Consider the following 15,041-nt stretch of genomic DNA (forward strand, 5'->3'; position numbering starts at 1 on the left):
CTCAACTACTACTCTGGTTAAATGTTAAGACCATGTGACACTGTTCGGTGCATCAATCGCCTCTTCTGAGGGCTGTCCCATATAGCCCACTCTTTTGCTGATATCTCTTTAATGAAGGGACCATCTCTGCTCGCGATTGCACAATGTAGCTATCACAACTGTAGAGGAATGTTCCACGCATCCACCACTTCTGCCATGGAAATCGAGAGGGGGTGAAGAGTGGTTGGAGGATCCATGCCTCCAGCAGCTCTGCTGGGACAGTTCCAGCCCTCTGGTACAAACTGTACCATGCATCCCTCACAAACTTCTGGGAACTGTTCCATGCATGCATCAGCTCTGTTGGGACCGTTCAAAGCTTTGTTGCAAACTGTACCTTGTATCTATCAGCTCCTATAAGGATCCTTACATGCATCCGCCACCTTTATTGGGACTTTTCCATGTAACCTCCATTTCTCCTGGGGACTGTTCCATGCACCCAACGCTTCTGCTGCAGGGTGTCTCCTGCATCCACCACCTCTGCAGTTGACTATTCGCTATCTCCTTTGGGACTGTGCCATGAATCCAGATCCTGTTCTGGAGTCTATTGCTTTACATTCATTAGCTCTCCTGGTGACTGTCCTTTCATCCACCAACATTACTGGAGGCTGTCCCACACATCCGCGACCTCAACTGATTGCTGTTCCTTCTATCTCTCTCTTAGAATTGTTCCATACATCCACCATCTCTCCTGTGGACTGCAGTCAGGAAGGCCCTAGAGTAGGACAGTGGTAGACTGTGTGCGATGGAACTGCCGGGGCAAGGCTTCATGGGCGAGTTCAGAGATATGATGGAAGCGGTCGCCATCAGAGCCCAACCTTCCACCACTGAGAAACTAATGCAGGAAGCCAAAGAAACTTTGGTTTTGGGTGGGATTACCAGATTGAAAAACCAAGCAAATGGATCAGAGGTGATCTCTTCGCCGTGTATAAGGGTATACTAGTCCTGCATGAACAACTTCAAGTCCTATTTAATAGTTTTTCGCCAAAATAATTCACTATTCCAAAACACGTCAATTCCACACTTGTATTATGCATGGATTCAATTAACGGTACACTTTTTAAAAAATCCCTACGCGTTTCTGGACACAGACCCCTCTTCAGTGAAATGGCTAAAACCATCAGAATCAGAAACAAACATAAATCACTCTCTGAGAACCTGATTTATGGCATATCGCCCTTATTCCCCATGCCATGTTATATTATGTATTACATCCCATTTTTATTTCTTTGGATGATCTTGATATCAAATGTATCCACAGGTGACAAGATGGCGCATTGTCACTGGGCTACCCTACATCTAACTTGAGGCCGACTTTTGGGGTTTAAGTTCGTGGTTGACTTTAGTTCAACAAATTGGACTCAAGTGCAGCTTAGAAAATATTTTCTCAAAGGAAGGCCCAATCTCAAGGCACAGTCTAGGTGATGATCTGCTGCCTAAAGGGCATGCGGTTTGCTTCTTCCTTCGGTTTCACGGACTAATAACATCTTCCTCAAGATTTGGGAAATTGACAACTATGGTCGACTCCCTCCCCAGACTTAAGCCATCGCCGAGATGTCCTAAGGGTAGGCTGCCCTAAAGGGATACTGGGGTGCCACTTGAAGAGGCTTGTCTCCTTCCAAGGCCGATGGAGTTGAGTAGTCATGGCAACAGATGTGTTCTGAGAACAATGATTTTGTAATAATTAAAATGACCAGTGAAGTAGCAGACGCGCACTGGGCCCTAATGCGAACACATTCTCACCCCTCAACCCTTCCAGTATTCTTTTCGGTAGTTACAAACAACCTCTAATTGTTGAATAATGGGATCCTTACGCTCGTGGGCCCGGTGCAACTGCACCTACTGCTCTAGGGATGTCTAAGCTTCTGAGAGTGACAGGTCCCTTGCAAGTTGTGTAGTTCAAGTAAGAGGAGAGCTGTGCAGTTTATTTACTGAAAACGTGTCTTCATTTGTGTTTTTTTCTTTACATAAACTCTCATGCATCTCAAATGGATCCCCGAGATAATGTAAATGGTCTTTCTACCACTCAGTTTAAAACGACTAAAATATTCAATTTTGGACAACGGTTGAGCCAGCTTTTGTCAGGATACAGGATGCAGGGGTGCATATGTGTCTGCGGCAGCGAATAAACCTGCTGAAGTATCTATACAGGTCTGTATTTTCCATCATTCTTCCCGGGCACAGGTCTTGTCATCTCAGGATTGGTACAAGTAACTTCAGCGGAGAAGCCAAAGAAAGGACGAGGATGCAGAAGATGCACTCCTCTCGTGGGCCAATGGCAGGGTCACTGGAACTAAGCAATTCTGCGGATGAGTCATTTTCCGCAAAAATTTGGATTGGCCACATTTGCCACATAATCCATCATCTGCTGCATAGTCTGCGGATTTCAACAAAAAAATTGCTTCTACCTCAAAAGGATCAATAGTTACTAAAATCAAAGAGAACTGTGCTCCCATGCAGTGAAAGTCCCTAGGCAAAGATTGACTGGTCATCCTTCAGTTGCTTATTATTATATTTGGATGCTAAACTGGTACTAATCCGGTGAAACCATTGCACTGGGTTAACATTTATGAAGTAAAGCTATCACAAAATGTGGAGCAGTAGGTCGCATGTTTTGCCTGTCTTTCCACATAATTTAGTGAAACCTGTTGCAAAATTTGGACTTTCATTGCCGCATAATCCAGTGGCCCTAGATAGGGTGTCGTTGCACGGTTGGGCTAATGACTGCGCCCTGCTAGGTGTGGGCTGCTTTCCTGGGCCTGTAACCAGAGAGAGGCGCCAACAGGGGTCTACAAGGCGCTAGAGTCCATCTAGGTAAACTTGTTACTTGACAAAGCACGGTGCCTGGTCTGCACTACACCTTCATACAGGAAAGAAGGTAGAAGTACAGAAACAGAATGTCGTCACGTTGCAGCAGAATCCTGTGACGCTTCCCATACACCGCAGCGACCCCCCCCCCCCCCCCAACCACCTCATACACACACACTCCCACTGGAAGGTGCTGGATTTGTACTTATAAAGCACACAGCAGACTAGTAATGCAATGTACATAATTTGGGAACAGGTAACTATCCCAGGGGCAGTCTGGTGACGTTACTCCCAAGATGCTTCTCACTGAGTCACCTTCTCACTTTCTCCCCGGATCATCTTTCTAATTCAGTCATAAAGCCACCCTCTTCCCCTCCCTCTCTGTCCCCCTATCTGTCTTCCACATATGCATTACCAGGACTGCGGTGGGGGTATGCGAGGGGAATGTTGGAAGAAATACAATCCATCGCGAGCTCGGCATCCTCGGCATCACGTGCCACAACAGAATAACAACACATGACGTCGACGGAAAAATATGTACAGCAAGGTGCCCCCAGCCTACCTGCGCCCCATGTGCCCATCTGTCCACACTACGGACCCTCCCTCCCCCCCAAGAGGAACGCGACGTGCCCTGCGCCCCCACCACCCTCACTACCACATCATGTTGCTGTGTCACGCAGCCTGGCGGGCACTGCGCTGTGGCAGGAGGGGGCGTTAACTCGATCTGTGCCCTCCATGTCTGCGGGCACCGTGCCAGGCCATTGCAGCCAATAAGGACCCCAAAAAGGTAAGCCCACCGCCCCCCATACAAATGATTACAACAATACATTTAGAAGTAATGCGCATACCACTGAATAAATAATGATGACGAAAGCGTTATGAAATAATGCCAATAATATTGTCTTTTTGTTTTGCCCGTGCTTAACTGAAACCCATGTGGGTGTCTCGACAATGCCTGGGTAAAAGTACAAAGATCATTTCAACCCTTTCCGGTTGCATCAGAAGGGGAACCCCAGTCGACGTTGGCATCTGTGACAACCTGGGACAAATGAAGGTCTGCAGCAGGGGCCTCACCCAACTGATCTACCCAGGACACATTTCAGACAGTGTATAGTGCCTTAAATCCCGGGGTATTCAAGCGCATGCCTTCTTCAAAAGAAGCCAGTAAAACCACGGAACAACTATTAGCTCTCTTTTTATTCTTAGATACTGCACTTGCGAGATTTGGGCTTGATGGGCTTCTAAGCGCTTATGTTTCACCAATACCAATTAATTTGGTATCGGTAAATCGGTAAATATGTCATAATCATAACATAAAACCAAAGGCATAGATTATGCCAGCTAGAGTATATAAGATTACAGCAAGGCAGAAAATAGCAAGTGGGTAAATGGGTGCCACATTCCCCCCTTCCTAGTGCGCCATGAAACTGCCTCAACATAAAGCGCTTTGCAAGCACTACGCACAACTTAAAGAACATAACGAGTATTAAATGCCGATGTTAGAAACAGCAGCTGTAGCAATAATCCCAGTACATTTATATTGTCCCACTCAAATACTGTGTTGCTTCCAAGCCTCCTCCGAGGAATCAGGTGCAAAGGATTCTCACATTATTACTTAACAAAAGTTCAGGGACGTGAACACATTCAATTAACACAATGGGCTGCAGTCAATTACTAAAATTCAATGCATGCATGAATGCAGCATTTTTGCCTGAAGGTTATAAATGTCAGAGTCGTTTCATCATTGTTTCCTCTCAGTTCTTAATTATATATTCAAATTAGGTCCACAGAATAAACAAGATAATTTTGGGGTCAGCCAATGTGTTTCGTCCATTGAAATGATAGAACTTCTTCAAAGCAAACAGTAAGTTTTGAAATCGGCAGGGTATTAAATCCAAACTATAATGTCCATTTGGTTATGCTTTGTTTATTTAATTAATATCTTATAACAGTGGTTCCCAACCTTTTGACTTCTGTGGACCCCAATTTTATCATTACTAGAAACCGGGGGACCCCCACTGAATCATTATTGGAATCCGGGGACTCCCCACTTAGTCATTACTGAAAGCCGGGGGCCTAATCTGTTAATATTGGTTAATTTTCTAAGCAGTCGTGGACCCCCTGAGAAGGCTTCGCGGACCCCCAGAGGTCCCCGGACCACAGGTTGTGAACCGCTGTCTTATAATATAAGGCGGATTTGTAGAGCGCTGCTTGTCACATGTGAGAGTATCAAGGCAGTGAAAAAAACAGTCTTTTTCTAGTTGGTCCAGTGGTATTTAGGTATTGTGGGCCTTCTGGCTAAGTAATGGTTCAGACACACCAGGCAGAGTGGCGGAATGGTGTACCGCATACATTCGTGATCGACGCATGCTAATCGCATGTTGACGCATCGAACCAACAGGAAACCTCTGTTATTTTTGCAAGACATTGATCAAGCAAACAAACCACAACCAAATTGGCATTATTAATTGCAGTCCTTTTAGAAACTTAGGGGCATATTTATACTCTGTTTGCGCCGGATTTGCGTCGTTTTTTTTTACGCAAATCCGACGCAAAACTAACTCCATATTTATACTTTGGCGTTAGACCCGTCTAGCGCCAAAGATCTTGGAGTTTGCGTCATTTTTTAGCGTGGACACCTTCCTTGCGTTAATGATTTGCAAGGTAGGCGTTCCCTTCTAAAAAATGACTCCGAGGCACGGGGCGTATTTACACTCCAGGCGTTAAGGGACCTGTGGGCTCGGAAGGAGCCCAGAGGTGCCCTCCCATGCCCCCAGGGACACCCCTGCCACCCTTGCCCACCCCAGGAGGACATCCAAGGATGGAGGGACCCATCCCAGGGAACTTAAGGTAAGTTCAGGTAAGTATTTTGTTTTTTTGTGTGGCATAGGGGGGCCTGATTTGTGTCCCCCTACATGCCACTATGCCCAATGACCATGCCCAGGGGACATAAGTCCCCTGGGCATGGCCATTGGGCAAGGGGGCATGACTTCTGTCTTTGCTAAGACAGGAGTCATGTCAATGGAGGGTGGTCAAAAAAAAATGGCGCAACTCGGGTTGAGGCAGATTTTTTGCCTCAGACCGACTTGCCCCTTTTTTTGACGCCCAAGCTCCATTTTCCCCTACGCCGGCGCTGCCTGGTGTAAGTAATTTTTTTTGATGCACACTAGGCAGCTCCGCCGGCTAACGTCATTCCATAAATAAGGCGCCCGCATGGTGCTTTGGAATGGCGTTAGCCGGCGTTAAATTTTTTGACGCACAACTTCGTTGGCGCAGTTGTGCGCCAAAAAGTATAAATACGGCCCTTACTGTTTGCCTGAGGAAGAACTATCATTTCAATGGACAAAACGTGTTGGCTCAGAAAAATAATCCTTTTATTATTGTGTATTGTGAAGAAGTAATTATAATCATTAATTGAAATGCAGAATAAACATGAAATGACTGACGTTCATGGGCTTCAAACTGAAGTTTTAGATTCATGTGTCCATTGATTATTTGTACTTAAAAGTGCAGCACAAGGCCCCAGTGCATGTAAGGACAGCGTTAGTCAATACTTCAAGGCAAATTCTCTTCAGTCAGACATAATCAGAGTTAATTGAAATACGTTGGGCTTGAGACCCAGTTAAATAAAACCCATGGGTGTAACAGAGGAGCCTGCAGCCCCCGCAGCTCGGGGTTGGGGGCAATACTTCAGGGTCAGCGCAACCCTTCACTGAGCCCCAGTTCAGCCCAAGGCCAATGAAAAACTATGAGATATTGGGGACTCAGGAGCCCCTCTTCACATTCTGCAGGGGGTGGGGCCTCATTTTGCGTTACACCACTGATAGACTCCCACACTAGTCTTGAGAGATTCCTACTGCAGTGAGGGATTAGTTCCAGTAGGAGGTGGAAAGTCTGGGGTGAGCGAGGTGCTCGTCTACTAAAGTTGAAAATGGACATTTTGGAAGGGTAATGTGGGGACCCCCTCGCCCCAATCTGGCAGCCTGCACAGAAGTGCTGAGTCATCGAAAGGCGGTTTATTTTTATATGTTTGAAGAGAAAAAAAGTGCGGAAACGGGGCGATTTTGAGGGCATCTGAAGATGAGGGGGCTGCTAAGGGGAGGTGGGGTGAGTGAAGTACAACTCCTCACCGATCCAACTCAGTATCTTCTGAAACCCTGGTCCCTCGTCTACTTACCCCCGTCTACTTATGTTTCAGCCAATTATTGCGGACAAGTTTGTCTACCCCTCTCTCCTCCCAAACGGGCCATACCACAAGCACCGATGGGGGCGGAGGAGAGGTGGGGGGGGCGGAGTGGTTGTTTACCGCCACACGCACCTGAGCTCACTCACTTATCAAAATGTGCACTGATGTCCCTCGGCTTAACTCCTGCATCACCCTCGCCAGGCTGCTGTGCCCAGGGAGGATGGCACTGTTGTCAACAGCAGCTGCTGCCAACCTACGTTATCAGGCCGACCTTATCAGAGCTGTCAGCTGGGGGCACTTGTGGGGTAAGGCGGGAGATGTTGGGGGGGGGGGGGCATAGCCATGGCTAGAGTGTACCACCATTTATAATAACTCCCTCCCTGTCGCATGGCCCTGTAATTCAAGTGGCAATATTCTTGGGCGCCCTTAGTGCCCGGAGAAGAGGAGAGTGCTGGCAGTGCCCAGGAGAGTGGGTGGAGCTTGTACTGTGCTCAAAACAACTGCAGCTGCTGCCAGTTTCAGCTCCCCTGGGTTGCTATGAGAAAGCTGCTAACTCACTGGTGGCCCCCATGGGCACAGCCTGTGCCCACCACGGGTCTTTACCATCTATTTGCAGACATCAATATCCCGCTTTCGGGTAGAACGGCGTTTTGTGTGTGTGTGTGGGGGGGGGGGAGGGGAGGGGGAATGAGGCAAAGCAGACGATGGGAGGGGCAAGAGGGGGGTCTAGAAGTGTGCCATCTCGCTGAGCGGGCAGTTTTGCAGGGGGTCACTCCGCCCGTCACACCTTTCACCCGCTCCAGGGGCACGCTAGGTAACGAGGAGAGGGGGTCGGGTGAAGGGGTGGAGGGTGGGTGATTGATATAAGTGTGCGCTGCCGCTACTAGTACCGGGCTCACACGCCGCACCGTTAAATCCAGGTGGCAGCCAGAGTGAAACTGCGTCAGCAAGTCGCCCACCCTCATGCAGCCATGTTTACTTTTTTCTGTGTACAGTTAGGGGGAGGAGGCACCTGGGTGCCTCCCCATCAGCCCCCATGCCCTATGCCAGGCATCATGCCAGTTACTGTGACGAAAAAGTCGTACTTTTTGAAAGCATACTTAGAGAACATCCTTACTAGGGCAGGTGTCTCGTTCCCCACCTGGCCCCATGCATGTCCATATATGCTTGACCCCAACACTTTTCAGTTTTAATTAGTCTACCTTCATCGCCCCACTCTCCATCCCTCACTCCCACTGTCATCAACACTCCCCACTCCTAGGGGGTCTCCCAGCCTCCCCCTCCTCTCCCGCACTGTCACCTGTCCAATATTCCCTGGGGGTGCTTACCCCCTCTCTCCTCAGAGGTCCCCCATCCCACCACACCCCCTCCCTCACCCGAGTCCCTTTCCACCCCCTTCCCAGGGTCACCTTTGCCCCGCCACCCTGGCATCACCTCTGGGGTCCCGGGATCAGTACCTTCCCCCACGTCCACTCCCCCACCCCTCCCGCAGACCCCCGCCTTTCCCGCTGAGCTCTCACCTGGAGCAGGGCTGCAGACAGCAGGGGCGGCAGCTCCGAAACTGACGCTTTATGTCCCTGCCAGGGGGGGCCCGCTCCGGCGCAATGCAGACACCTCCCTCTCCTCACCCTCCCTCCCTCCATCCATCCAGCCTGCCCTGCATTACAGCATTGCGGTACCAAGAGGAGGGGGGGGAGTCGTGAGGGAGGGCAGGGGTGCACAGAGGAGTGACAGAGAAGAGCAGGCAGGACTGGAGGAGGTGGGAAGAGAGGAGTGAGTGAATGGGGGTAGTAGAAACGTGACATAAAACACGGGAGCGTAGAGAGAGGGCGCGGGAAGGAGAGAAGAGGCTGAAGGTAACAGTGCGCGCGTGAAGAGGGCTGGAGGAAGGAAAAATGAAACGTAAACAAGTAATGGCCAAGCCAATACATTCTGCCTTTGTGACTTACTGACTTTGCTAATGTTTTTTAGCTACACTACACCAGTGGCGTCACGAAACCTAAGCCCCCCCTGTAGGCCCCCCCACCTGGACTCAGTCAGGGGCCTGCCGCCTTTGCACAGTGTACTTTGTTGAGGGGGCGCCCTGGAGCACGCCCCCCCTACCACGGGGGCTTTTGTTACACCACTGGACTATACATCATCGGTGCAGGGCAGTTAACGTGGAACAAATATGTCTGTATCATTCTGTAGGCATGTACAACACACATCCACGGGCCTTCAAAATGACAAGGTTGTTTCTTTTTGGGGTCAAGCGCAAAGCGGTCTGTCCCTGGTGTAATGTCTCTGTGGGATTTTAACCACGCCCATGTCACGCCCATCAGTTTGGTTGGTTCATGGGCTTGCCTTCTAAAATTCACGTGATTTAATTAGTGAAAGGCATGCATAGTTCATGCCTTTTTCGGTGCTTAGCCAGCTGTGAGCGCACTGGCCAACTACTGAAAACATACGAGGGTCCATGTTTTCGGTATGGTTTCTGGACTACCTTTTCTCTTTATTTAGTAGGCAGCGCGATCCCGCTGGGCAGTAGTCAAGCGCTTTGAAACATATCAACCCTGTTACATGGATATTTGCACTTTTGTGGTTACCTGGATAATTGCACTTTTGCGGTTACATGGATAATTGCACTTTTGCCAGTTACATTGATAATTGCACTTTTGCCATTTCACTGCAAGGTAACTTCTGATTACTTTCATGTGTCTGCTTTGTGCTCATGGCGGCCATCGGCTAGGTTATGTGAAACTGTTTTACTTTTTATTTTCAGTTTATGTGGCAAGAAAAGTCCGGTTAGGTATGTGAAACTGTTTTATTTTTCATTTTCAGTTTATTTGGCAAGAAAATCTCGGTTAGGAGTTCACAACACTAATAGCTTTAACTCGAGCAAATGCGAGACCCACTGTATTGCAAATGCTTGTTTTCCTTTATAGTTAAGATCTGATTTGGATTAGTAACTGAAATGGAAATAAAATGACAAAAGCATTTTTTAAGTGATTGGGTGTGGAGAGCTGAAGCAACATGAGGGACAGTGGGGGAGCAAATCAACAGGGGAGTGTGGGGGTGAAAACTGAAGCAACACATGGGAGGGGGAGAACACCAAAGCAACAGAAGGGGGGATGCAAAAGCATATTTGGGGAGGGCCAGAGGAGACGCAAAAGCAACAGGGGAGGGTCAGTGCGAAAGCACACAGGGCTTGGGGGAAAGAAACACATAGGGTGTGGGTGGAAGAAAGCAATTGGGAGACACACACGGGCAATGGCAAAAGGGAATATTGTATTGAGAAGCGGTGGAGAAACAGAAAGCAGCACTAGCGCAGGGGAAGAAACATGCGTAAAGATGGTTAAAAAACACACGCACTACAGTAGAGTACATCACATCAAAGAAAAAGTAGTGCTTGAAAAGCAAGCAGTGGAGGCACCAATCCCAGCTAATCGAAGAGATTGTAAAGATGCAATGCTCAATGGGAGGGACCAACACAAGATTGGCAAACTGGCGAATGAAAAAGAAGCTGGCAAATGAGAGTGACAAGGAAAGCCAACCAATGAAGTGAAATGGAATGGCTACAAATCCCCTATGTTCTTGGTAAGCCACAATAGTCCTCCCAACAGACAGCACATGCGCTGTCTAGCAGGTTCGGCAAAAAAAGAACAGGTAGAGGTGGCTAGATAAAGATGGAGAGGGCAGGAGGGAGTAAGACACTAAGAAAAGGAGAAGGGAGCACACATACTCTAAATATGAGCTAGAGCAGGGGTCTTCAAACTTGGGATGGGCTCCCCTAGAGGGGCCTCAAATGATCCCAATGATATGAGGGGGGTGGGGGGGGGGGAGGCTCTGGCAAAAAAAAGCTTTATGGTTTTAACAGGGCTTTGTTTTAAGCTGGAAAAAACAAGCCGTAGTAAACTGCTCAGAAATGGGCCTTTCTCTAACATGGTTTGTCATTTGTATCCAAGCTGGGAGTATGTGTGAAAAGGCAAGAGACTCCACATACCCTTACACTCTCAACTCCCAATAATCACACTGTGGATTCTTTTACAAGTTAGTAATGTCTCCATTTTTAAAACAATAACAAAACTTAATTGCAATGGTTAAATACGTCTGGACATATGTAAACATTGACAAATTAAGAGAATAATTGTAAAAAAATTGGAGTGGGACTCTGATGATTTTTTTCACGGGGGGGGCGTGGCATTAAAAAGTATGAAGGTCTCTGGGCTACAGTACTGTGAACGTGCCACAGTAGGGAGTTCAGTTGATTTTCAAAGTGCCAGATCCAATTAGTACTAAGATTAAAAAACACTGCATTAGGCTGAGTGTTGTAGGTCATATTTAGATCAACTACGAGATATATGTAAACTTTGCTTTCTATCAAGACATACTTCAAACGTCAGCGTTTAATTGACACCTTTGTTTAATGCATGCTTGGTTTGCACTACACACTTGTTTTTCAGTAAGCTCACAACCAAATCAATGTGCATTGTGCAAGTTTGGCATCTTTCAGATGTCCCAAACATGGATGGAGAGCTTGCCTCCTACATCTGAAGGGGTGCTAATGACGATGTCAAAAGTGATTCAGTGAATTTACAGAAGAAGTGTATAATTCCGATGCACCAGACATAGCAATGCGGCCAAGCGGCCCAGATCATGATTTTAAGTTATGGCATGCAATGCCTGTTGCACTTATGAACTGCCTTTTCCCAGTGCACCAGTGCAGCACAATACTCTGTATATTATTAAAAAAGTGAATACAATTGTCTCATGACTTCCCTTGGAGGATGCCTGGAAAGTGGCACAAGTCAATTGGAAAATTTATTGGAAAATTGTGTAAATTGCTAGAAAGTCCGAGGTACAAAACTACATTACTGTGGAAGAGAAAATGTTTGCAGAGTTTTATGTTTTTTTTTGTTGTGAATTGGGCACACAGTGACCAACAATTGACATCATATCCCAAAGTAAAGCCATCATAGCTCCAGAAAGTGCCATCAGATACCCACAATAAGGTATTAAATGTCAAGACATTTCCATCTTATTCAGAAGATCAGACATGATGGGCCTGATTTAAAGTTCGACGGATTAATTATTCCATCACTAATGTGGCCGATATGCGATTCACCAAATTACAAGTGCAGTATATCCTATGGTACTCCTAATATGGCAGATCAACTTTGTGATGGAGGAACCCACCTGCAAACTCTAGATAAGGTTCTTTGGTTCCAAAACTGTGATTGTATGCCCCATGTATGCTTCTCTTATTCCGAAGTCCTGCCATTGTCTCCTAAAGTGCAGCCATTAATTGCCCACTAATGGTCTGACATGCCCATGCATGGCCATCAAAGACATACAAGTAACAATATACCTGAGTCTGTCCTTAATGTGCCCCAAGTGCAGCATACTATATCCATGTGTCACATGATACCCAAGGCTGACCTTCATATGACTAAGTACTGCTCAGAGATGCGCAAGAATGGTCATAACATGGCCAGGTCAGGCTAGTGGGCTTTCATGTGCCAAACAGCTTCCAACATATTCTGAAGTGTTACATGTTTAGGCACAAGTATGGCAAATATATGCCCTGTTCTACCTTGTGCCAACATATTCCTAAAAATGGGCTTCACATGCCCAAGTGTGGCCATTTTATATCTAATTATTTCAACTATATGCCTAATATGGACAGCTGTGAGGTAAATGTATACCTAATATGCCCCAGTAAGTCCATGAAATGCCCCTTTTTGGTTATCACATGCCGGTGTTAGCACATGCCAAAGCATGACCAATGTTTCTCAAGTTTCAGACATATTTTGCTCGATTACAGCTAGTTGCAGTAATAGTCGCAAGTATAGTAATCTTTATCCAAGTGCCACTATGTGCCCAAATATGGCCATAATATGCTGAAATTACAATTTTAAGCCTTAGTGCCACCACATGCAGAAATTATCCATTCATGTGTGCCAATCACCACTTAATGCCCAAGTAGCGCCCTTGTCTTCCCATGTCTGGCAATCATAGGATCAAGTATTGCCACCATATTCCCAAGTATCATCACATGCCCAAGATTAGCCCTTCAAATGCCCAAATATGGTGGTGTTATGTCAGGGTGCATCTACCATATGCACATGCATGCTCTTCATATGGTGTAGTATGACTGTCAAATGTCCAAGTGCGCATTTTGCATTTCTAGTTTGGCTATCCATTGCCCAGTTGCTGCAACCATATGTCAAATTGCCACTGTATGTCTAAATATGGCCGTCATTTGTCCAAGTGCTATCAAGTGCTCACGTATTGACAACATGGGCTAACAGACATCATGTGCTCATGTATGACGGTCGTGCCCAAGTGCTGCAACCATAAGACAAGTCGACATTGAATGCTCAAACATAATTCTCATTCACATGTGTTGCCATATGCCCAGTTATGCCATTTCTGTGCTTCATGAGTAGACATCTTGTGTCAGAGTCCCACCATATGCCCAGATTTGATCTACATATGCACAATTACTACCATCATATGCCTGAGAAATGACATTATGGCCCTCATTCCGACCCTGGCGGTCACCAGGGCTGCGGGTGACGGAAGCACCGCCAACAGGCTGGCGGTGCTTCCTGAGCCATTCTGACCACAGCGGTAAAGCTGCGATCAGAAAACCAGGTCCGGCGGTTTCCCACCGGATTTCCCCCGGTTGCCCAAATCCGCCATGGCGGCGCTGCAAGCAGCGCGCCATGGGGATTCTGACCCCCTTCCCGCCACCCTGTTTCTGGTGGTTTTTACCGCCAGGAACAGGATGGCGGGAACGGGTGTCCTGGGGCCCCCTAACAGGGCCCCAGCCTGCTTTTCACTGTCTGCCTAGCAGACAGTGAAAAGCGCGACGGGTGCTACTGCACCCGTCGCACACCTGCAACACCGCCGGCTCCATTCGGAGCCGGCTTCAGTGTTGCAGGCCCCTTTCCTGCTGGGCCGGCGGGCACTAACTTGGCTAGCGCCCGCCGGCCCAGCAGGAAAGTTGAAATGGCCCCAGCGGTCTTTTGACCGCGGAGCGGCCATATGGCGGTTACCGCATGGCGGGCGGCTACCGCCGCCCGCCGCGGTTAGAATGAGGGCCTATATGCCAATATATGGTCAAGCCCTACATTTTTATGTATGTATGTATTGAGTATTTGTAAAGCGCATTCCAACCCGTGGGCATCGAAGCGCTGACTGAGGTGGGGCAGAATCCATATACCAAGGGACTCCCCAGTTATTGCGGGAAGAGCCACGTTTTAACCAATCTCCTAAATCTTAAATGGTTATGTTCTTGCCTAAGATTCAACGGGAGTGAATTCCAGATTTTGGCGGCCGCGATGGTAAACGCTTTATCTCCCCATTTCGCCTTCTTAGTACGGGAGGTTTGAATTCGATAGGCAGAAGCAGACCGCAACGGCCTATTAGGCCTATAGAATTGTAGCTTGGAGGTCAAAACGTTGGGCTCAATCCCATGGACAGCTTTATGAGTGATGCAGAGTGCCTTGAAAGAAAGCCGCTGGGCTACCGGAAGCCAATGAAGGCTTCTGAGGGAGCTCTTAGCAGAGGCCCCACGAGGTAACTTCAATACAAGCCTAGCCGCGGTGTTCTGCATCACCTGTAGCTTGTTGAGGGATGCTTTATCCAGGTTAAGCAGCAGCGCATTTCCATAGTCCAATCTAGAAATGACTAGAGCCAGAGTAGCGGCAATTCTACAGGAGGGTGGAATAAAAGGGAAAACTTTCTTTAATTTCTTCAGCATCCACATACAGGACTTAACTATCAGATTAACCTGCGGTTTAAATGACAGTTGGTCATCAAACAATAACCCTAAGTTTTTCGAGGTGGATCCTGGCTCCGGGAGGGTGCCGCATTCTTTCGGCCACCACATGGAAGACCAGAGATCCCTCTTCATCCCGAACACAGGATTTCTGTTTTTTCACAATTGAGTTTTAGCCAATTGGCTCTCATCCAATTGTTCACTGCTATCATACAAGCATTAAAGCGGATAGCCACTTCTTCCAAA

At 47.5% G+C, this 15,041-nt stretch overlaps 1 protein-coding gene across 1 annotated transcript in view; it reads right to left on the bottom strand.

The window, feature by feature from the left end:
• The window catches only part of EEF1A2 (eukaryotic translation elongation factor 1 alpha 2), a 48,264-nt gene extending 39,586 nt beyond the window's left edge, over positions 1-8,678 (bottom strand). Inside the window, exon 1 of the mRNA XM_069243205.1 lies at positions 8,551-8,678. The gene's annotated coding sequence lies outside the window, so the exon portion shown is untranslated. The remainder of the gene's footprint in view (positions 1-8,550) is intronic.
• Between the last annotated feature and the right edge of the window lie 6,363 nt (positions 8,679-15,041).

Source organism: Pleurodeles waltl, chromosome 7, assembly GCF_031143425.1.
Source record: "Pleurodeles waltl isolate 20211129_DDA chromosome 7, aPleWal1.hap1.20221129, whole genome shotgun sequence".
Taxonomy (NCBI): domain Eukaryota; kingdom Metazoa; phylum Chordata; class Amphibia; order Caudata; family Salamandridae; genus Pleurodeles; species Pleurodeles waltl.